The sequence below is a fragment of the Cupressus sempervirens genome, chromosome 5 (assembly GCF_028749045.1).
Source record: "Cupressus sempervirens isolate cs-2001-9-10 chromosome 5, ASM2874904v1, whole genome shotgun sequence".
Taxonomy (NCBI): Eukaryota; Viridiplantae; Streptophyta; class Pinopsida; order Cupressales; family Cupressaceae; genus Cupressus; species Cupressus sempervirens.
Genome location: NC_143122.1, coordinates 781,969,691 through 781,992,385, shown reverse-complemented (window position 1 = coordinate 781,992,385; position 22,695 = coordinate 781,969,691).

The following is a 22,695-nucleotide window of genomic DNA, read 5'->3' as shown; positions in this document are numbered from 1 at the left end:
ACCTCTTGCATTTAAGATAAAATCTTGATCTAGGAAACAATTAATTATAGGAAAATAATGTCACATGATAAAAAAATGCCATTTTACTAAGGAAAATTGATCCTTACACAAGGAGATAAAGAATGTACAAGAAATGTTTGCCCCCAAGCATGAGGACAAGATACATCACGTGATATGCAATGCCAAAATTTTAAAATGTAACATTTATGCTAGAAATGATATCAAAGATGATATAGAGATATTATTATTAAATGAAAAGAATTCAAATGTAAGGCATGAAAATGATTCACTAAGCATAAATAATTGTGTTTGGCATGAAAAAAAATATCACATACCTAAAAATAAGAATGTATAATAAAACAATGCAAAGCTATAAATAAATGAATGAAGGAGATGAATGGATATCGCATTATACATGTGAAATAGTCACAAAGAGAGAAGAAAACATATAAAAAATCCTTAAGAGAAGAATAAAAAATAGATTTTGTAGAACCATGACCTCCAAGTACAAAGGCAAGAAAATGGACAAATGAGCAATAGAAAGAATTGGAAATCCATGGAAGATTAAAAAGTTATAAAAAAACCATGTTGGATATAAATAAGTTTAATCAACAAACATGGTCCTCTCGACTATGAGCCTTGTTTCCTTTAATTCTACTATTTATTTGAATATAACTTATATTTTGACCACCTTATCCTAAGTCTTATTCAATTGAAAGAACTTATGGTTATCTAATCTTCTCTTTTTAATTCTTTGTTATCTTATATCATGCATCTAATTTAGATTTAATTGTATTTTGTATTGCATACTTGATTCTTGGGTATTGGCACTCTTGCATCTACTTATTTGAATCTTCTATTCTATGGTGCACCTTGCAAGGGTTTCCAAAATAGGTTCATTTGAGAGTCACCATACTAATTTTCACTCTTTCAAGTCATAGATAGCAAGCTATAGGCTACCTCTTGAGATGCTCTTTCTCTCAAATCCATGACCTTTTAAGGAATACTCTAAACTATCTGCTTTGGACTTGTTAATACTCATCTGATCATTATTGTGTTCTAATTTAGCTTAACTTGATCTATCTACTTTCTTTTGGCCACTTATGTTGGAAAAAGTAGTGCCCATATAAATTTCTATGGGTGTTGATATTTTCTTGTCTATTTCTCTTAATGTCCACTTCCACTACTTATCAATCATGCATTTAGGATCATCTATCTCTCTGTGCTTTGTTCGATTGGGTATAGATTTAGATCTATCTATTATATTTACATATTTATTATTTTATTTAATGTGCTCCCATATCGATCACACATAGTAAAAGAGGGGCAAATTTAATCACCCAAAAATGGTCCTCTAGACTATGAATTCCCTTTCTTAAAATTCTACATAATTTACCTATCACTCATCTTTGATCAAATAATCATATTACTATTTGTTTGATTATAAGTAATGGTTTGAACACCTTATCTTAAATATTTAATTTAATTTAAAGAATATTCCCCCTTTTAATTAGATAAAATTCCCAAAGCACCTTTATTCCTAAGTGTGTAAATGAAAATGATTTTTCCTATAATAAAAATAAAAAGAAAAGCATTTTTGTCTACACATGGAGGGAAAAATTTTCTATGTGAGATGAATCTTTATTTTCAAAACAACTTTAATTCTCATCGACACAAATTTTTCCTTTTAAACACTATCATTGATTTTGCCTCTTGAAGATTCTTGTGCACAAAGTCAACATGGGATTAATCCTCCACCGTAAATTTTTCCTCTTAATATTTACCATCCATTTTTCTTTAAAAGGAGGTTCTCTCCTCATTCTCTAATACCTTATTCTTTCAATCTATTGTTATGCTATCATTTTTCACACTCATATTATTGAGCATATTTGCACTTACTATTTTCTTTACCTCAATTCTAGCTTAGATTTCCTTTTATGCACAGTTTAGCTCACCTAGTCTAATTAATGGTCATTAATGTTCAATTGTCACATTTTAAATGATAAAATGTGTAGAATTGGATGAATTTTATTCCTATAATTTCTATTATTTTTTTGAGTGAGAATTTATTCATTTTATTTTATTTTGAAGTCCCTTTTTCAATTGTAAAAAATATAGGGTGTAGTTCCCATCAAACAAGTATATGCAAAACATCTTTTCTTGTTCTAATTTGAAAATATCTTATAGATGACATGTATAGCTAGTGAACAAAAAAAGAAATAATTATTTTTCATATATATTTTCTTTGTTATAAGTACTCAAGTTTGACCTTATCAGAATCCAATAGTTTTTTCCTCCCGTCAAAACTTCCCTATCAAAACTATACCTTACTAAAAAAAATTACATATTCATGAAGAGGATTCTCTCCTCTAGAGATAAATATAATTTTTAAATTTTTTTTACATGATTTACTAGTTTTTTTTCTTTTTTTGAGGGAGCATCTTCTGAAATGTTGAAATATTGACTTATAATATTTTTAGATTATAACATATTATAACTAATCAAACCGCTCAAAAATTTATATAATGATGAAATTGAATCTGAGATCTATAAAAAAGTATTTTTAGTTTTTGAAAAAAAAAAAGAGTTTTGATAGAGAAATTAGATTTGACCAAAATAGGTTTTAATATCATAAACGGTGACACAAATTTGTGCTTTTACCTATATATGAGTTATTTATTGTAGATCTAAGGGTTTTGAATTTTCTATTATGATGGGATATTTGTAGATTTTGGGCATGTGAAATTATCCTTCAAAAGAGTTTTTTGGATGTTTCATTCAAATGAAGGTTTTAGGGGGTAGCTTGCAAAAATGACCTCCTAGGCAAAAAAAAATGTCACCATTGGATCCGAGTTGATGTTTCCATAAACTTTGATATATAATATGCAAGTTAGTTTGGCCATGTTCAGAGGAAATGAAAGAGTTTTTTGTAGTTTCAGCCCATGATGGCCGTCAAATTTAATCCTATTGGAAATTTCGTCACAAAAAATAAAATCTCAATAAAAATGGTAAAAAGATTGTCATAGTAAAACAATCATAACTTTCTCATACCATATTAGATTTTAAATTTCTTATAAGCTTTGAAAAGCTAATTCAGAGATCTACAACTTGATGTAGGTTTGGTTCTATGATTTTGATATTATGTTAGGTTTTAAGAGCCCTAAAGTCATATGTTATTTATTTTGAGCTCAATTTAAGGCATAACTTGGGCATACAAAGTTAGATTTTGAACTTTGAGTAGTCAATGAAAAGCTCTACACATTGGTTCAGATTTGGTGCAGGTTTGGCATGATTTATTTGGTGATATATTAATTTAAAAAGTTTATGATATAAATTGATTATTTTAACATTGTATGTTTGGAGATTTAAGATTTGATGTCATTGTATACTTAGTTCATATTTTAGATTGGTCTCATGAAGATATGGTTATCAGTATTTGGTTTGGATATACATGATGACTTGTTGGGTGTACAAGTTGTGTAGTGTTGTAAGAGGTCTGCACTTACAAGTTGCATTTATAGCTTGCTTATGGGTTGTCTTTGCCCATTGATCTTTCATTATTGATGCATATTCATATTGGTGGCTTGGATTTGGGTTGTCTATGCCCTAAGTCACATGTTTTGCTAATTTTTCTTCATGTCAAAGGGATGAGATGTTATTACCAAGTATATTCATGGTGGAGGATTGTGGGTGACTATATTATGCTAACACGTTGGACATATTGAGGTTTAGATGTTTAGTTCATGGATTTGATCATGGTGCCATGGATTTTGGCATCACATGATTGGATATACAGGTACATCTTTGATTTTTCATTGGCTTGGATTTCTTAATTGGGTTATGGTTGAGGATCATAGTTATTTGGTTTCTTTTGAGAAATTCATGATGTGCACTTTGAGTTATTTGATGGTTTGATGCCTTGGTTGATTCTCATGGTTACAAGATAGCTTTTTTCATCATGACATCATGGAAAGCTTGGATACATGGTTTATTGGGAGATTGTGATAGTGACGAGGTGACAATGCAGGATTAGTTCCTAGTTTGGTTTGTATCTTCTTGGGTTTGGAGATCTTGGTTTCACTTGGTATTGACACTTTTGTTCTGTGTGTAGACTTGGAGGATCTTCATGTAGGAGATGGATTTTATGATGCCATAGGTGACTTGGTATCACGGTTGAGTGGGAGTTGTTTCCATTGATATACTTATTGAGTGTTTGTAGATGTTGGAGGTTTTTCTTAGATCCTATTATTACAAAAGTCTCTTTGACATTTTCATGGTGCAGTTGTTATCTTCATGGTGTGTGAAGATGGTTAGATCTTGAGGACTAATGGGGTTCTTGGTTATTGTTATGGAGTTTGGAGATGATTCTTCATAGTGTGTGGAGATGGTTTTTCTTCATGGTGTGTGGAGATGGTTGTATCTTGAGGTTCTTGGTAAAGGTGTAGTTTATGCTTTCATTTGACATCTTATCCTTGGTATGAGGATGGTTTCATTTTTATATCATGGTATACTCTTGATATGAATTTAGAGTGTTGACATGTTATAGTATATTCATATGGAGCATGTTATCTCTTTGGTTGAGATGGTAAGATCATGTTGTCATGTCTATGTTCCTGAGGCCATGGTCAGAATTTTGACATTGATCTAGGTTTAGTCTCTTGGTATTGAGTACATTGATGATAAGCTAGATAATTATGATATTTCTATGTTTCATTTGGAGTTGGCATGGATTGATTGGTTATAGGTTCTCATGCATACTTAGAGATGATGGTGATGCTGATTTCTCTTGAATTAGAGAAGTATTTGTCAAGATGGTTGATAGTTTCAACAGGAAGTCTGAGGGGCATTCACTTGATATGGACTTGAGAGAAGATTGTTCTTAGATTAGTCTTGGTTGGATACTTGTATATCTTGATGAACATTCGCATTCCCCACTCTTGGTCTACTCGACAGTTTGCTACTTGAGAGGTATAGCCCATTTTTTCTCTCGTGTGCATTATATTTATGCTTATCTTTCATGGGTATGGATCTTGAGCTATGATACATGAGTTAGTTCTAGAGGGTTCATTTGAGAGATGTTTTAGCATTAGTTATCTCCATTTTTATATGTTGTTATGTTGTTTGAGTTTAGGAGATGGTTTTATACTGGGCATATTCATTGGTTTAGGAATGGCTTTATGAGTTTGATCTTCTTGTGAGAGGCTCACATTCATGATTAGTTATATGGTATGGCTTGGGTGTTGTTGAGGCTTCTTGTTGGGATTTTATGGAGATCATACTTGCACAATCTACATCTAGAGATGTGCGTAGAAGGGCATGATACAAGTTATGAGTTGCATGGTTTCTCTTTAGTCTTGGTTATCTTCCTAGATGTTTAGTTTTTCTTACCTTAGATTTGAGATTGGTTAGATATTGTGATCACTAGTTTGTGCTTATGTATGTCATGTGAGAGATGACATGGTTATTCCTTTATCTCTTTCCTCTATTGGTTGTGGAGAACTTGGGAGAGTGTTGGAGTTTTTTATGAGATTTGTTCTTGTAGGTTATTGGTTTATGTATTGTGAATGTCCTTGGGACTACATGAATTTACTTCTTTGAGATGTTGTGAGTAGATTGAATATGGATTTGACATTATCTTTTGTAGTGGGAGCTTCTTGGTATCTATGTGGTAGGTATTTCTTTTGAGGCTTGTGATTGCAAGCTATTGGATATGTTGACGATGTGAGATTCACTTGGTATACCTTTAGAGGCATGGATAGTTGGATGGGTTTGACACTTTTTGTAGGTGCTATTTCAGCTCTGGATATTTTGACAACTACAAATACATGTGATTACTATTGGATTAGGTTTTTACGCTTGCCATTTTCAATTGGTATAGGATTTTATGATCTTTTAATATGATAGGTTGGGTGGCTTTCTCTTTGGATGGCTTCTATGTATGTTCGGTGGTAGTGGCACAATAAGAGGTGAGATCATTCATGTTTGAGATGTTGGATACTTTGATTTTGTTGTGGGTACTAGGATGGAGCACATGGTGTACTTTGATCCATGATGGTGGATGTAATACGAGAGATTTTTTCTTGTTCATTTATATAGCTATAGATTGACCCTATGCAATGTATACAACAAGTGGGAGTGTTGCACACATTGCATAATATTGTTATATTGTAATATTTTATTTTATTATTTAATGTTGTAACTAGGAGCACCTAGATGGACACGCAACATGTAAAGATTATCATGGGATATACTTGATGAGTTGTACTATAACATTGTGATAATATTTCATGTAATTATTTAAATTGGAGAAAATAATTAAATGCTCAATATTAAATGTGGAGTCAATGGATTAGGTAACACATAGTTTTAGCACATGGTTTATGTAATAAAACTTGGTGGTTTTGTGGGATTTGCTACTATATAAGCATCCATAAGGGCAGTTGTTAGTGTGAGAAGACAAAAGGGAAAAAGAAAGAGTCAAGTGGGATAAGGCTTGATAGTGTAGCCAAGGGAACATTTGTGAAGGTTGGAAGCATAGCATGGGATGTGTGGATTCATGCTTGTTCACATGGATTGCTCTTTTGTGGCTATGACTTTAAAGGCTTCCATGGTTATATTGTAATGGTGTTTTTACTAAATAATACATGGTGATGGATTCTTTTTGAGGCTAGGTTTTTCAATCAATGAGGGTTTCTAAGGGTATAATGTCATGTCCCCTTTTCAAATAATTAAAAAGTAATAATTTTTGCTAAGGTAGGCAAGCCCAAAAAGGTGAAGTTTCAACAAAAGGGGATAATCTTTGGAAGCTAATGGACTAATAAATGAAGATTATTATTAAAATATATTTTATTAACCCCTCTTGGACATGAGTTAGGGTTATGCCCTCTTTTAAGGAGTTTGGAGGCATTTTGGGCTGATTCCAGAACTTGATTTTTGCTCATTTTTTTGTTATTCTTTAGAGGCTACCAAACCTATGGAGAAGGAGACCCAAGAACGGGAGTTTGCAGGTTTTTAGGAAGGCTAAGGGTGGGAGTTTGAAGCCATTCCATGTGCATGCTCATGTAGAGTTTTCCTTTGTGTTGAACAGTGAAGATTTGTGGGTTTTTCGGATTTACTAATAATATGTGAAGCTATGAAGTTTTTGGCACTATTTCCGGCATACCCGATTTGGGGTTTATTGAGAAATTGGTGGATCTTTGAAAGATTGGTTTTTTGATTTTAAAGATCTGATTAGAGGCTTGAAATATCATATAAAATCATAAAAGGGACATTTTAGTGGTATCAGAGCTATGATCTTGCCAGCCTGCGGGTTTGTAGAAGTTTGCATGTCAGTTTTGACAAATACCCAAATCTTGCATGTCAAAATTTATGGTTGCATGCTACTTCTAATCATTTGCATGTTAGTTCTTGGTGAATTTGGTGGTTGCATGTTGCTTCTAATCAGTTGCATGTCAAAATCTATGGTTTCATGCTACTTCTAATCATTTGCATGTTAGTTCTTTGTGAATTTGGTGGTTGCATGTTGCTTCTAATCAGCTACATGTCAAAATCCATGGTTGCATGCTACTTCTAATCATTTGCATGTTAGTTCTTGGTGTTTGAAGAAGTTATAACCTATTGGGGTTACACTCTACTTTATCCAAAATGGACAGGTATAGTACAGAGTCTCAGAGGACACGATCTTGGACAATTGATATCCAGAGTCAGAATAGTAGAAAGGATGGTTATTTAGACATTCGAGATAAACTTAGGAAAATAAGCCATGACATGTCTGAACAGTTGATTGAGCACCACCATATGATGAATGACATGTTTTCTAATCTAGCTAAGGTGGATAAGCTGACTGGATTTCTATTTGGCAATTTTTCTCATAGGGCAGATGACACAATTACCAAGAACTTGCATGAGGAGTTTGAAAAACTAGTTTATAGCCAGGTAGAGGTCTCAGATTCTACTCCGCCTAAGGAGGTAGTGAGAAAGGATATTACACAGATTAATAGCAATGGTCAACTTGATACTCAAATTGAGACAATTGTATACAGGTCATCAAAGGGTGATGTCATAGGTATTCAGGATGGTATAGTTACAACAGGCAGTGACTACAACATAGTGGGTTCAGATGATGATAATGAGGATGTTATTGTGCATGATGGTGAGCTACCTACCAGAGATGAGAAGACATTGAGCATTCATGAATTTGCTAAGAAAGAGTACCAGGCATAGTTAGATGCTTCATCACATGAGGTTGAGGCTGGTAGTACTTCATATGATTTGTCTAGCCAGCTGAAAGTGAACAAAGACAGTATTGTGACTTCATTATCTCATCATGACAGGTATGTGGAGTTAGTTGGTAATGGTCATATTACTTAGGTGAGGAGTTTTCTTGAGTTACCAGCTGATTCTAGTTTACGGATATGGACTCAAGATTATTATATTGGTGTTTGGGATTCAGTTGACTAGAGATCGTTAACACTTTTTGGTACTAGCAGTGTTTGTTTGGGTGCTATCATGGATTTGATTAGCAGATTGCACGGTGTTGTCTTTTCTTGTGCCAACAGCTTGTCCAATGTTGGTATTAGTTTTTATACATCGGTGTTGGGCTTTGTTCATATATCTAGTCGACCATACTTGCTGGAATGTGTTGATGATCTTTCATATTTGGCAGTGTGTACAAATGAGTCCCAGGATCATATTGGCATTGATGACATCCGGTAGGATGCAGTGGGCAGTTTTGAAGACTTAGTTTCCTTGGGTATAGAGGAGTTGGACAATAGTACTACATTTTTTGATACTCTGTATGTTGATATGAGCTTTAGAGTTGATTCACAGGATATGGATGGTAATACTCTAGAGACTAGTAACTTTGAGGATACTCCTTTAGACAGTGCATCAGAGGAGGTTTGTAGGAGACAGTCAAGCTAGTGCCATTATGTGTCTAATTAGTTGAGAGTTAGTGACCAAGATATTACTATCACTTTCTAGCATTTTGATGCTGCTCGTCAGTTGTTAGCAGTTTATGGATGGGGTTCTCCTACTAGTGATGAGCAGGAAGGCAATTATCTTTCGTTGACAGAGATCCACTCTTTATGGGAGGCTATTCAGATTTTGAGACTGAATTATATGCAGTTGGTAGCTGACAGAGATTATCTTACGGAGTGGGGGAGTACAATATATGAAGCATTATTGGCCAACGAAGATGAGGTGAGTGAGCTTACTTAGCAACTTGAGGTGACTTCTGAGATTCTTCAGAGTACATAGTTGGCTTTCAAGGAGTCACAGTTTCATTTGACTAAGGTAACCATGGAGTTGGAGCGACTGCAATCTTTACCAAATTTTGTATAGTCACAAGCTATAGTGTCTAGTGATCTGAGGATGTCCATGGTCAAGATTGTCAGAGATAGTGGAGATGAGGATGCATCCATCCTTGATACTAACATTGGCATATCAAATTCATTCCCACTAAAGTTAGGTTCAATTGAGTTGGGTGCTGCAACAGATTGTTGTGGTATGCCTGACATGGTGGTGGCCTCTAGTACTAATGGCACAAAGACTAGAGATGTTGTATCAAAGATCATGTGTGATATTGGTGAGCCGAAAGTTGGCATGGTTCTTGCTAGTAATATTACTCCCTTGGCAATGTCTTCAAAGGTAGGAGTCAATTCCAACTTGGTTAGTGATCGATTGCAATTAGTTTCATCTAGATTATAATCTGAGCCACCGACTGAGATTGGCACATTCTATTGGCACTACACTGTGAGGTATGCTAATCAATTTACCTTTGATGACCATGTTGATGAGATGATGATAAAAATATGTACTTTGGTTCATAGTGATGGTCATCAGTTATGAGATGGTTTGACGCGTTGAGATGAGAGTTGTGATGGGCATGACATGGCAATAGGTTCTGTAGTTGATAGCTTGATAATACATGACTTAGAGCAGGAGTTTGGGAGTGTTGCTTCAGTAGTTGTTGTTATTGATTTTACTCCTTTGGCTATGACATCTCCTAACTTAGCTGGTGGTCAATCACAGTGGGCTGTATCACTTGTTCATGGAAAATTTAGTTTGGGTTCCATTTCTTGATATTTATCTTGTAATGTCTTTTCACCATCAGCAATGCATGGGAGTTATGGTTATGAGATAGTGGCCGGTGATTTGTAGAGTTGTGTTGACTGTAGGAGTTTTACAGTGTGTGGATTCTCTATACTTGGTATAGTTTCATTTGGGAGCATTCACCATTGTTGCAGAGTTGGATTGTACATTCCGTATAGGCTAGTGGGATGTGTTGATGGTATTTACTATGTTGACAGTTTGATTTGTCCACTTTACTTGGGTTCTGATGTTCTAAGAGTTTGTGTCTCGTGGGTTTTTGACTATGGTAGTGGTGATTTTGGAGTTTGGTTGAGCTATAATTGTCAGTTTGGTTATGGATTCCTCTTAGTTATATTGCAGAGGATATTGTAGGAGCCTGTGTTAATTGATAGTAGTATAGTTCATGACTACATTTGGGATCCAGGTGGATTGATTGGTTTATTGTTTAGCCATTGCTTGAGGACAAGCAATATTTGGGAGGGGAGGACTTTTCATGTCCCCTTTTCAAATAATTAAAAAATAATAATTTTTGCTAAGGCAGGCTAGCCCAAAAAGGCGAAGTTTCAATAAAAAGGGATAATCTTTGGAAGCTAATGGACTAATAAATGAAGATTATTATTAAAATATGTTTTATTAACCCCTCTTGGACGTGAGTTAGGGTTATGCCCTATTTTAAGGGGTTTGGAGGCATTTTGGGCTGATTCCAGAACTTGATTTTTGCTCATTTCTTTGTTATTCTTCAGAGGCTGCCAAACCTGTGGAGAAGGAGACCCAAGAACGAGAGTTTGTAGGTTTCCAGGAAGGCTAAGGATGGGAGTTTGAAGCCATTCCATCTGCATGCTCATGCAGAGTTTGCCTTTGTGCTGAACAGTGCAGATTTGTGAGTTTTTCAAATTTACTAATAATATGTGAAGCTGTGAAGTTTTTGGCACTATTTCCGGCATACCCGATTTGGGGTTTATTGAGAAATTGGTGGATCTTTGAAAGATTGGTTGTTTGATCTTAAAGATCTGATTAGAGGCTTGAAATATCATATAAAATTAGAAAAGGGACATTTCATACAACTTGTGTCACAATTTTTGTGGTTATGTTGTCTATTCTCTTGCATGTGGATTTCAATTGCATGTTTATTTTCTATCTATTATGGGTTATGTGGAAATGGTTATGGAAATACTCTTCTATTTTTTCCCATCATATTGGTACTCTATGCATTATTGTAATGCCTTCTACAGAGTTTCATACTAGTTTAATATCTTATGTCATACTGGATTGAAGTATCATACAACTTTAATAGGGTATATCATATGACTCTTTGTTAGCTGGTGAAGTAGCACCCAATCCAATTCTGCTTACATAACTAAAGTCTAGGGTTTTAGTTTGCATTTATAATTTTTCTTTTTCAAAATTCGTGTTTTATAATAGCTCCTAACAATGGTTTTCCAAGGTTACTTTGAGTTTTCATTCTTACTTGTAGCCCTAACCTTGTGGTTTTGTATGCACTTATTTTCTCTCTTTACTAAAGGAGAAAATTGTAAAATAGGGCTATTAACACTTGTTTGTAGGGATTCCTAAGCACAAAAATAAAAGTCTTTTATTGTGTCTTCATTTTATTTCATCATGCTTGCATCTAATAGTTTTTATATTTCATAGGCACATAAAACCCACAAGTAAGGTTCCTTTGTTGATGGGAGAGTATACTCTTTTCCCTCGAGGAAAATAAGGAGTGTTGACTCTTCATTGGATCAAGAAAGTGGGTGGCATATTTCATTGTTTAGTGGTATTGATAAAATTTATTGGTGTGTTTGGGGGAAGTATTGGGGAATAGGAGAGTATTCTCTTTTCCCCTATGGAAAATTAGAAATATTGACCTCCTTTATGTGGATCCATTTTTTTCAATATCCTAGTGATATTTATTCCTTTAGAGGGCCATCTATTTGGTGGAAAGCTACCAATAGGAGCAACCCAAGTGGGAACAAGAAAAACCCAACTATCCAACCCACTATAATCACAAGTCCCTTGACAAAGGAAAGAGCCTTGGAAGACATAAAAATTGACTTAAGCTAGTGAGAGTATTTGTGGGATTGTTACCATAAGGAAATGATTAGGTGGACATGTTTAAGGTACTCTTGTGGATGAAAGGCCTTCATCCAAAATTGCATACAAGAGGGTGCTATGAAAAATATCCTTACTAAGAATGACATCTTAGAAACTATTCTATTTTTCCACTCAATATCTTGGTGCATGGATTGACCCTAGTGGACTACCTAAATCATGCCAAGATTTACACTCACCATATGTGTTCCTTTAGATGTGGGTAACCCATATATGAAAAAGTAATATCTATTGTGGGAAACTACTTTGTGTGAGGAAAAGGAGCATCGAGTCATGGGCCAAGCTATTGATTGTTGAGCCATGATCTTAGGTAGATATTTCTATAAAAAAATTGGCTAGGTCAAAATTTTTGATGTTATCATTTATAGAAATACATCAATCATGTGAAGTGAGAAGAGCATGAAGATGAATCTATGACAATTAGACTTAGGCAATTATCAAAGTGTTATGCAGTTTATAGTAAGAGTTTTGATTACCGAGCTTTGTAGGAATATTATGGACATGTGTAAAGTTAGGTACGACTATCAAAGATCATCATGATGATGTATGCAAGTTTGTAGGACTAGTATGGTCAGTAAAAACATAGTTATATTGATTCTTCTAATCACAATATTGTACACGCAAAATAGAGCATGATAAGGAAATAAGTATTTTGGATTAAGGAATTATATTTTTTACCAAAATAATTACTTAACTAATTAGTCATGACCTCCTAGATGTTAACCCTAAGTGGAAAAGATTAATTTTGTATTTTTATAAGTGTAAGAAAAGTATGAAGGTCGATATAGTAGATATTTGTGAAATAGCAAGGTATAAAGGAAAGTTTGCAAATGCGAAGTCTAATTGTGTATAATGTGAATTCTAATGTAGGATCAAAGGAATGTGAATAGTGATAAAGTTTTATGAGGAGAAATAAAGGTAATATGATATATTAAAGATATCAGTAGAAGTGTAAAGGTTTTTGTATCTATCTTTTGTATTGAAGAATTTTATTGTACATTGCATGTTTGGGAAGTGGGCTCATCTTGTATATATTTGTAATTTGTATATAACAACTCCTAATAGGGTTGATGTTTCTAACAAGGCCTAAGTCCTCTAACAAGGACCAAGTCACTATATAGATGTAACAGACCCCTGACAAGGTCAATATATTTTACAAGATACTTTTGATTAGTGGATCATTTTGTGGGTACCATCCCTAGTAGAGTTTTCCCTTGGCTAGGATTTCCATAGTTAACAAAATATGGTGTTATGAGTCACTTTATTGCATGATTGTTTTTACTATTCAACATAGTTTACTGTCTTATGCAATTTATAAAGTTGTTAATGATATCCCATTTTAGGAAAAAAATTCTAAAATACTGAATCACCCCCCTCTCATTATTTCCTATTTATAACAATTGGTATTAAAGCTAGTTACTTAAAGGAGGCTTAATATCTTGAGTAAGATCCCTATGTATATGGAACAATCACAAAAGAACCTAGAAGAATATCTTGAGGGGATTGATAATTTATTGAAGAAAGAGATACTTTGAAAGAAAAATATAAAGATATGAAATATTACATTGGAAACCTAAAAGATAAGGTAAATTATCTCAAGTCCAAGAAAGATCCGAGATGAAGTTTCAAGACAAAAAAATCAAATGAGATTAAAAAGCATGAAATCAAGATTACTACTCTAAAATTGAGTCTATAGGATGATGACAATAAAATTGAGTTAGATTTAAAATCTGAGAATGTGGATTTGAGATCTAATCTTACTATAGTGACATCTGGGCTTGAGTCTACCAAGTTGTAGTATGGAAAACTTGAAAAGTACAATACTATTGTGAATGGATAGTTAACTCAATCTAAGAAACAATTTGAGAAATTGTATTCTAGTAGTGAGAAGTTTGATGAACAAATATTTATACATAGACCTTCTCATGATAAGATTGGTCTTGGATATTTCATTGAAGAAAAGTCAGCCAAGAAGTCTAAAGCAAGAAAAGAACTAGATCTTGAGAATCATCAACCTATTCAAGTAAATAAGATTTAAAAAATATTGAATCAAATCAATATGATGGTGTACCTAAAGAAGTTGAGCAAGTTAAGAAAACTAAGCAAGTTGATGAACCTAAGCAACCCAAGAAAATTGAGGGTGAACGCACAAAGTTGGGTTGCAATTCTACGGAAGTTAAATCTGCGAAATGAGACCTCTTAAAAATGGGTACCCGATTTTAAAAAATTGGCACCCGTTTTTGGCTCGGGTGCTCGACCCTAAATTTTAAAAATGGGCACCCATTATTTTTAAGAATCGGGTACCCATTTTTTATTTTAAAAAAATGGGTACCCATTTCTCAAAAAATTAAAAATTTAAATTTTTTAGAAACGAGCACTCGTTTCTAAAAAATAAAAAATGGGTACCCTTTTTTTTAAAATTGGGTACCCATTTTTTAAAAGTAAAAAACGGGTACCCGTTTCTTAAAAATTCATTTTTAAAAGTTTTCGACGGATTGTACATTGTCGCTTTTAGTTTTTCAAAATGGTTACCCGTTTTTTGAAATTCAAATAATGGGTACCCGTTTCCTACAACTTGAGGCAAGATTTTATTTTCCTACCTCGGATTTTGGTTTGGGATAGGATTGGTGAGACCAAGCCTATGCCTTGGCCTCTCAAGATTTGGCTAAGGCATTGAACTGACAAATTCATGCCTTGCCATAATTTTTATAGGGTCTTCCTGATCAAAATTTTTTATAGAACAAAAACCCATTAGATCTCTCACTGTCTTGATTTTAGAAATATAAATTTTATAGAGTTACAATTTTATTTACTATTTTATTATTATTTTTTAATCAAAGGTGGTACCTAAATGTAAAATAGCAACGTTCACTAAAACTTTAATAACTTTTTTATTTTATATTTTTTCTTAAATTAATTTATATGTCATCAATCTACATTCAATTCTTTTGAAGTTTAAAAAAAAAAAATCGATAAAAGTGAAATTTTGATCAAATTATGGTGTCTGTACATGAGAGGTTTTAAAATTTTCCTTTATAGCCAATTAAAAGTTAAAAAAAAATATATTCATTAAAAAATTCAAGAAAAATATTCTCATCAATCTTTGGTGTGTTAGGTAACTCAATTTAAAAGGATTTACACAAATTCATTCATTTGTGTCAAACTATGGTGTCCATACATGAGTGTGGTATGGTCCTGAAACAGGCATTTTGAAAAAGTGGTTTTTAAAGATACATACCAAAAAAATAATCTATGATATGGGTATACAAATAAATTACATATTTAAAAAGAAGATTCTAGGCACTACAATTTTTATTTATGAATTTTTTTCATATTTAATCTCTAAATGGATCAAATTTTGGCATCAATTGACAAAATATTTCAAAAATAGGAAAAACACTTCCACTTTTTGGCCAAAAGTGAGACCCAACTTCTTGCACTGACCCTTGAATCACCTAAAGAAGTGAGATATGAAATGAAAGGTAGATGTTATGCATGAAATGAAATTGGTTATATGAAAATGGATTGTATAGGTAAGTCATTTAAACCTATTGCTAATTTTTATTGTTATAATTGTCATGGTTTTCCATCATAAATTAATTCATTATAAGAATCCTAAATTTGATAATAGTAATATCAATAGTAAAATATTTAGAGGTACAAACCTATAGGAATAAAATCTAATGAAGGAAATAATAGAATGGCAAGAAAAATTGTATGTTATAAGCGCAACAACTTTGGATATATTGCTAGAGATTGTAGAGCATTTATAATGAGCCTAGACCTAGATTTGGAAATAATGCACCAAAAAGCCAGTTATGTAACAACATGGGTCACATAGAAAGGTTTTGTATAATTGACATGAGGAACAACATTCTAAAATGTAGATCCCTTCTAAGGAAAGGCATGAGATGGCTGGTTGGAAATGGTAAAAGAATTGAATTCTAGGAGGGCAACTAGATAGGGGGGAACCACTCATTTACAACAAATTTAATGGAATCTAGGAACCTTTAAAAGAATAGAGAGGATAAAGGTGGTAGACAATATTGATGATCAAAGGAACTGGAAAGGATTATCCACTTTGGATATACCTAATAGAGAGGAACCCCTGATCAAAGAACTAGAGGATTTATTTAACCAACATTTACTTCCTATGCATGCTTAGTCAGATGACATGGTCTAGGATAGGTAGATGAATGGTTGGTTCTTTGCCAATTCTTCCTACCAACTCATCTTTGAAAATGACTAGACCTTGATAAGCTAGAGAAAGATATGGATTAGTCAGATACTACCAAAAGTTAACTTCTTTTGGTGGATGATGATTAATGGAAAAATCCTTAGTACTGACAACTTTCAAAGGCATGGTAAATCTAGAAAAAAATTCCTAATGGATTGGGCCATGAAGAATAGTATGGAGCAATTTGTGGAGAACTAGAGCTACCCATTATACCACCCCCACCTCAAAATCCTCTGGAATCTCCTCCCCCCATATGTTTGATTCTGGGAAAGCTCATCACTGAGAATTTTATGGAAGAAAAATTCAGAGTGCCATAGGAACCCTTGAGAAAGAAGGAAGAGGATATTGCTGAGAGATGGAATATTCTCCCTAATTTTTTGAATTTTGACAACTCAAAAGTGGTAGCTAGAAAAAATACTAGTTGGACCCCCTTACTGGGTCCACTATCCAATTGAACTTTGATGGGGCTATGTAAAAGGGGCTAGTGCTAGCTGGTTGTGTTCTACAAGACAAAAAGGGTGAAGTTTTTGTTGCCTACTCAAGAAATTTGGGCTAGGGAATGAACAACATGGCAAAAGCTACTGCCTTACTTTAGGGGCTAAAAATTGTAGTGGAGATGAAGGTTAGAAGACTTACTATTAAGGGGGACTCTAAACTCATCATTGACTCATTTTAATGTCATGCTCAACCTAGTTGGGCCTTGCAACACATCCTGGGTGACATATGTCATTATCTCACAAAATTGGATCATTATGACTTATAACACGCTTATAAAGAAGGCAATGCAGTGGTAGATGCCTTGGCTAGATGGGGTTTTGATTTTGAAAACATAAAAAGTTGGAAGGTTAAAGAAATGCTATCCAAGAATATAAATTCCCTCATTAGTAGGGAAAAGACCCTGCTAAATCAAGTTTAATGACTTTCCAACTTTGGAAAATGGATGAATTTGGTGCGCTTGTTATTTTTATGATAGCTAAGGTCTCCTTAATGTTGACAAGACTTCTCACAAAGAGAAAAAATGTGGATTGCATCATGAAAGGGTACAAAAAAGGTGAAATGATAAATACAACTAGCTTTAAAATTAACACCATTATTTTTTTGTGTTATGGCATGATTATAGGATAAATTCTTATTAATACCAGGGCCATATCATTATGGTACTATGTGAAAATTTCTCACACTCCCTGTAATGATATTTTAAATTGGCCTATACATTCAAGCATTTAGGCTCATGAAGGAAAAAGAAAGAAATATTTTAACTACCAATTGCTCCATTTTTTGGCCTGCCTTGGTGATTTTCTGGGTGCAAATGAGAATTACTCAGATTGTGAAAGGAGATATTGTTGAGGAGAAAGTTTCCATCGGTGGGAACCTTAATAGATTGGAGCCCACAAAGATGGAGGATTTCTCCAAAAGGAAGGCCACTTAGATAATGCTAAAGGAAGGAGGTTTTGTCCCCTACATGTAGGCCATGGCTAGGTATGATGAAAATTGTTCACAATATTTCATTGCTAGCTAAAAAGACAAGCGGGTGACTATCAATGATATTAACTTTCAGGTGAATGAGGAATCTATTACTATGGCGACTGGCCTAGATATGAAGGGAAGAAAATGGGAAAAGATTATGAAGGTGGTAGATGAGGCAAGTCTATCTAGTTTCTTCAGAGAAAATGAGGCTCTTGACTACTAGTGTGGTAGCTTTAGGAGAGATAAATTTTTGGAACCCTTGGATGATGTATGTTTGATGATTATGGAGTATCTGACACTAGAGAGTAGACACAATGTGTATTACTTTTATCATTTCCCTATGCTTAACCATTTTTGTAATAGGAAATTTGTTTGTATTCCCTTCTTTCTGATGCACACCCTTGAAGAAATTGTGATTGATGTTAGAGAGAAGAAGAAAAAGGGGCCAATTTCACCATCCTCAACCAAGGACTCATGTTCTGCTGCTTCCAATTTCACCTATCCCTTTTTTCTTCTTGTGTGATAGCCATTGATAACATCGTCCCCTTTGGGCCTCCTTGTGTTTGGAATTTATTGGTGGTCACTATGCCCCTAAACCTCAGCCCTCACCTAGCCAAACCCCTATTAAGGGTGGGAAGAACAAAATTTTGACCCTTGAGTCAATGCCCAACAAAAAAATTAAAATGGACAAGAGGGTGGGGGTTGAAATTAGGGACTTGGATGAGGAAGCTTGTGGAAATAGAAGAAGGTTAGGAAGAATTTCTATGACCTAGGGTAGATATAAACAAATGGCCAGTTGACCTCAAGAAGAGGAGTAAGATATTAACTTTGAGGAGAGTGACAAAAAACTTGGGGGATGGTCTGGATAAGGGAAAAGAAGAGACAAAAAAAGATGTAGAGAAATGGGATGACACCTTTGATGGAACTTTGGACTTTGAAGTAGACAATCCTACCAAGGACCCTTCCCCTAACCCCATGCATGTCTCTGCCACCATCACCCTACCTTCTATTGTCAACCAAAAGAACCCCAAAATGACCAATGCCTCCCCTGAAACTATATCCTCTTTGGTTAGTCAAGAGGGCCTAAAAAACCTAAGAGTCCAAACTAACAATCTTGAAGTACAAAATAAGAGGAAATCCCTAGTGAATTATAGCAAGACCCTTAAGTTGGGAACTAAGGAGAATGAACCTATTACTCATAAGGAACACTAGGAGCTAAAGGATAGGTGCATGGAAGTGGAGGAGGGATTCACCCTCTTCTCCAAGTTCACCCACTAGTAAATTTGGGACTATTTTTTGATGCTTGAAGGTCAAAATTACAACTAAAAAATGCCAAAAAGATCATCACTAGTTTGATGTCATGAGCTTGATGAATACCATGGCTATTGAACTTTTGATAGAATTTTTCATAAAAAATTACAACCATCTATGGCACATGCCAATGCCAGACAACTAGTTCAGAACATCAAACTATCGATGATTGCTATAGATGATTCGAGACGTCTAGGATACTATGGACGATAGGGAGGTATCACAATATTGACAACTTATAAAGATGATCTAATGGGTTATTCTTACCATTGATAGAAAGGAGGCATCAAAGTATTGATGAGTTCTAAAGATGGTTTGATAGGTAAGTCACACCATCAATGGTAGGAGGTGTCAAAATATAGACAACTATTAGAGTTTTTTTTAAAGAAAGAAAAAGTTTTTGGCTTGAGATAAAGATCATTATTATAGATTGGAAATTTTATGGTTCCACAAGCATGATGAAGAAATTTTGAAGCAAATTCCTAGAGAGAAGTCATGGTTTGTTTTAGTCTTCATATATATTTTCTTCTTAATAACTAGATGTAAATTTTCTTGATGAAAATTAGTAATTGGAGAGATAATAATATGAACATGGTGCCCTCCGAAATGTATAAAAAATAATTTGAGTTTAAAGGACTATTTTAGGACCAACCATTTAAGAAACACATTAATTGGATTGAAATCCTTATTATCTAGTGATTAAGTTGTGATTTCTACTCCTACAATTTGAGTTGATATTCTTGGGTTACCTACATAAGGTGTTGATAGTCTATGGATGTTATCAACTTCTATCTTAAAAACTTTAAATTCCTCTAAGCATATTCATTATGGTTGTTTAGAAAATAATTAAGATGCCAATGATATGGTGTTTAAAGTGAAACCCTATCTCACCATCAAACAATTTCATTGCAAAAAAATCTCAAAGCATCATCTTATTGTATCTATACTCTAAAGAATTATGTGCCAAATATTTGCAACAATATCTATTTATCTCCATGACACAAATATCACATCATGTAAAAATCTAAACAAGGCCAAAGCTCACCAAAATTATCTATTTATCTCAATGACAACAATATCATACCATGATAACACACAAGATTCAAATAAAATACTACAAAAAATAGGATAACATAGAATGTGGCTTACTTTTCAACATGCATAGTCCAAACTCTTGTACATAACTTCAACATGTGATTGCATAACTCTTTCTATACATACCCAAAAAGTAATAATTTCAATCAAAGCAATTTTACAATTTCAAAAAGATAATGCAAGAACAAGTATGAATATGTTTGATTATATCCAAGTATTCCCAAGCCTTGTAAATTGTAAAACCATGACATAATAGACTCATTCTCAAATGAAACAAAGAAGATAGCTGCTCATGATATATGTATATTGACAATAAAATACTTTCTCCTCCTTGGTGGACAACTGTGATACACAATCTCTTGCAAGAGTAGCTCCGTGTTTGCATACAACTTATAGAGAAAGAAACATGTTGTCCATTTCTACCAAAGAAGCAATGGTAATCAGAAATAAATCATAATCTCCATACAACTTATAGAGAAAGAAACATGTTGTAATTCATAGTACTTATGTTAAGGCCATTTTAAAGGTATTCACTTGGAACTTGCTATGTTCATGCACTAAAAGTAAGTATTGTATTGGAAACTTCAAATTTTGAGCATCCCCATTATAATAATGATGATAATGCATGTGAAAGACAATAATGAAATGATACAAAAGTAATTTGTAACTAAAATTCTTTTAACAAGGAATTTAAAACCACTAATGCTTTAACTAGATCATAAATTAACAAACCTCAAGTATCATTGTCAAATTTACGCACTCCAACTTAAGTTTTTCAATTCTATTGCTTGGTACCCTACAACCAAATAGAATGAAATTATGATCAATTAGCAATACATGACACATTTCAACAAAGGAAACAAAATGTTTCTTTTAATAACATCAAAATGTAGAATGTAGCAATAGTGAAAAAAAAGAATTTAGTGATAGAATGTAAATAGTGAAGAATCATTATTTATAGCTAGTTAAGAATCCATATGTCTTTGTTTTCTCTCCCTCCAAGCCAAAATAAGATTCAATAACCACTCTAAATTGAGAATGTGCATGAAACAATGCTCCATATACATGGACAACAAGTGGAGCTGAAAAGATGCAACACATTTATATTTATGACTTGTATAAAAAATGCAAACATGTTGCATTTTTCAGCTCCACCTACTATCCCATGCATATTGATTGAGATTGTATTTTGAACTAGGGTCTCCTTCTACATTGCCTAAAACAATAATGAATGAAATAAATAAACCAAAAATATATATTTAATCCAAATCTTAGAAGAATAGTTTCATTGTTGTAAGCTAAATTACTAAGGAATTCTATTCTACAAGAATTACACCATTAATTTTTGCATTTAAATCATATATTTCATTCCTAATTTTTTGGATTTAAATCACTGAGGAATTCTATTCTATAGGAAATTACACTATATGTTTTGACTAATATAACAACACATTGAAGGGATCATTGAGTAATAATGGAAAGAAGAAATTAGAGCAAGATGAGAATAGGAAAAAAATATGTGAGGAAAGGAGGTACAACTATACTTTATGAGAAAGAGATAGATAATGAGTCTTGATGCCATGGAGAGGAAGATGGAGTTGTCAAAGTGGAAAAAGATTGTCCATTGGGAGTTTGTTCATAAAGCCTTTGAAATCAGCAAATGAGTTTGATCCATCTATTTAGAAGGTATTAACATGTGATTTAGTCAAGGTTTATTTGACTGTCAAGTTGGTAAGACATTTGGGAAGAATTGATGGGACCATATATTGCTCTTTAGTTTTGATAGGTTTAGTTTGAGCTTCACTTGGTTTCGAGAATCCTTTCATCTTCTCTACTTAACAAGGCCAGCCACATGAAGGTGGAAGCTCACTTGGCCTCTCCCCCCTATAACCACTCTAAATTACCTATTAAAAACTAAGTAAAAATTTCATTAATTCATTTTAGAAGTATATCATTGAATCATTATAATCACATAATGATAAAAAATGGTAGTTAGGGTAGACTTGGAAAGTGCAAAACATACAAAAAATGTGAATAGAGTGGTTTTTTTCATCTAATAAGTGACAAAGTAGATATGTGAATTTTTGGTCTTCCAAAAAACTGGCATACTCAGCAAAAAAATCAAACCTTAGCACACAGCCAGAGCCCTCTCCTCTATAGATTCCATAAGGCCCTAGTAGGGATGTAAACAAGTATGGGAAACAATGCATAGATTATTCTCCCCTCAAACTCGCATACCTTGCAAAACTATGGTATTTAATGAAGATGTCAAACCCCTTTTTGGCCCTAAATTAGCATATTGAAGTTGAGCCCCCAAACACATCACAGGAAAATTTCAAAAATGGTAAAAGGCTTGGTGCTACCATTCAAATGATAATGAA